Source organism: Sinocyclocheilus anshuiensis, unplaced genomic scaffold, assembly GCF_001515605.1.
Source record: "Sinocyclocheilus anshuiensis isolate Anshui unplaced genomic scaffold, SAMN03320099.WGS_v1.1 scaffold61, whole genome shotgun sequence".
Classification (NCBI taxonomy): Eukaryota; Metazoa; Chordata; class Actinopteri; order Cypriniformes; family Cyprinidae; genus Sinocyclocheilus; species Sinocyclocheilus anshuiensis.
In genome coordinates this window covers 578,698-581,367 of record NW_015536473.1, presented here as the reverse complement: position 1 = coordinate 581,367, position 2,670 = coordinate 578,698, and the positions used below count along the sequence as shown (strand labels likewise).

Here is a 2,670-nt window from a genome sequence, read left to right as displayed (position 1 = left end):
AATTGTGTTTTTCAGCAATAGTGTGCACCCTTAATTTACAGAGAAAAGAAGGTCAGGGAAAAATCTGTAGATGGAAAAATCTCCATACAAGTTCTTTGTGCATTTTTTTTTTCTACTTGTTACTTTGCACATTTTGTTAGAAAATTTTTATTTACTATTTATTCAGGTTTTTTAAGGTATCTAATATTTTGATACTTAACCCGTTTAATCCCACCGGTCACAATAGTGACCGTAAAAAAGGTTTTAATTTATAAAGCTCTAAAAACCTTACCGACTGGTGTTTTAGTGCACTTCCTGCAAATATGGAAAATATGAAGGGTCTCAATGAAATATGTGCAGTTTCACATGATTAGTGCAAATTGTCACATGACCAGAGCAGTTTATTTCCTGTTTGAGAAGATGATAACTGCATCAAAGCTCCAAAACAAAAGGCTAGTAAAGTATGCTAACATAAAGGCATGACAAAGATTTTTGGTACACATTATCTTTAAGGTGTCTAGTATTAATATATGAATTCACATATATTCAGTTTTGTTGAGTGTGGTCATAGAATGAGTAAACATGATGATGGTCACAATAGTGACCGGTGGGATAACAGTGAACTTAGGTTTACAGTATAAATCCAGTTGCAGTTGTTAGTGAAAATTACACCAAAATGTTGCAATGACAAAATATTGCACTAAATTAAAAATTCAAATGTTACAAAAAATGTACAATATTGATGTAATACTGGTAGCACTAATATAAAAATGTGATGTTTTATTTTACAAAAAAGTAACAATTTTGAAATGCGTTGATGGTTGAATTTTTTTGTTGTTTATCTCAGTTTAAAATAGCTGGGCTAAGATATATAACAATTTTTATGACTGCAGAAATATGTTAATTCAGTACTCACCTTATCCCACCGGTCACAATTGTGACCGACCATAAAACACAATTTTTCACACACTTTTCCAAAAAAAATTTAAAAAAATTCTTATTGATTATTTCAAAGGGTTACTAATGACACATCATTTGGATATTTTCATGTCTGGGAAAAATTTGGGATTAAATTGGTTAATTTCCATGATCTAAATATTCTTAAAAATTAAAAGTTTGTTGTCATTTGGAAGCGTGTAGGCCCTTCTTGCATTATTATGCTGTTACATTATGATTATATATTCAGTGGCATGAAATGGTCTTTAAAATGACAATAATATCGCTTATCGCAATTATTTCTGGGGCAGTATATTGCACAATAAAAAGTTGTTATCGTGACAGGCCTAGTTCCTGTGAATGAAGCATCCAGGCTTGCTAAAGAGAGAGTGAGAGCGCTTTCATCCGCAGACGCTGATGCAATATATGACAACAGCATCAGTCGTCCTGTATATTAGTCAGCATTACGGCATTTAGTAATGTTAGATAAACCCTCAGATGAGTCTATTGCAGGCACAGGATTTGGCCTCATCTGATTGGCTGATAAAGAGTCAACTATCTGTTTTCTGGTTTTGCTAAATAATTTTTCATTTGTTTTCTGTAATTTTGTGTCTCATTTGTCATTATCAAGGTATATTATATACTTTTCAGCATTATATTGAACTGTCACCTGCATGCTCTGTAGTTTAGTGAAGCTCACAAAAGCTGCCAAGAACACACAAAATATTACCCTTGAAATAAAGTGCATTAAGAAAAGCAATACTTTTTTTTTTTTTTTGCATTGACATGATTAATGACAATGAAACACATTTTCTCCCAAATTCTCAATGCAAAATTGTTTGTACTGTAATGCAAAAACAACAACAAAACACAATGACATTAAACTGTAATGATTCATTAGTTTTTCTTGTTTTGCTCTTATGCTGATTTAAATGAGAAAATGTAGTATTACAGTAACGAGGAAAACTATTGAGAATTAAGGGACTTACAAAAACCACAAAAGCAATGGGGAAAGAACTGCTTTAATTTTCTTTGTAGATATAATTTAGATTTACAAAAAAAAAAATGGAAATCTAAAATATATTTAGAATTCCTAAATAAAATATATAAATTGTAGTTATTAAATGTGTGTGTTCTGTGTATATTTTGTTAATATTAAATCAAACAATTAAAAAAATAAATAAATTAGTGCTGTCAAACGATTAATCGTGATTAATCGCATTCCAAAATAAGTTTTTGTTTACATAATATATGTGTATGTACTGTGTATATTTATTATGTTTAGATAAATACACACACATACAGTATATATTTAGAAAATATGTACATGTATATACATTTATATTCTTATATTTTATATTATATATAAATATATTTAATATATAAACATCATGTTTTTCTTAAATATATACATGCATGTGTTTGTATTTACATTTACATAATAAATATACACAGTATATATTAATGTAAACAAAAACTTATATTTTGGATGTGATTAATCGTTTGACAGCTCTGATATATATCTTATGTGTATATAGTTATTAAATAAAATTTTATAATTATATAGTTTTTATGCATTTCAAAATCACATTTTAGTTTTTTGTACAATTTTATAAAATGTATTTTTATATTATTGAACTAGTTATTATAACTAGTCATTTATTATTTTTACATTTTAAAATTATAATTTAAGTGTGTATTTTATGTGTACTCACTCACTCACTCACTCACTCACTCACTCACTCACTCACACAC

At 28.3% G+C, this 2,670-nt stretch overlaps 1 protein-coding gene across 1 annotated transcript in view; it reads left to right on the top strand.

Moving 5' to 3' along the window:
* The window catches only part of LOC107704157 (mitochondrial import receptor subunit TOM7 homolog), a 9,968-nt gene that overhangs the window by 6,073 nt on the left and 1,225 nt on the right, over window positions 1–2,670 (top strand). The gene's annotated exons all lie outside the window — the stretch shown is intronic.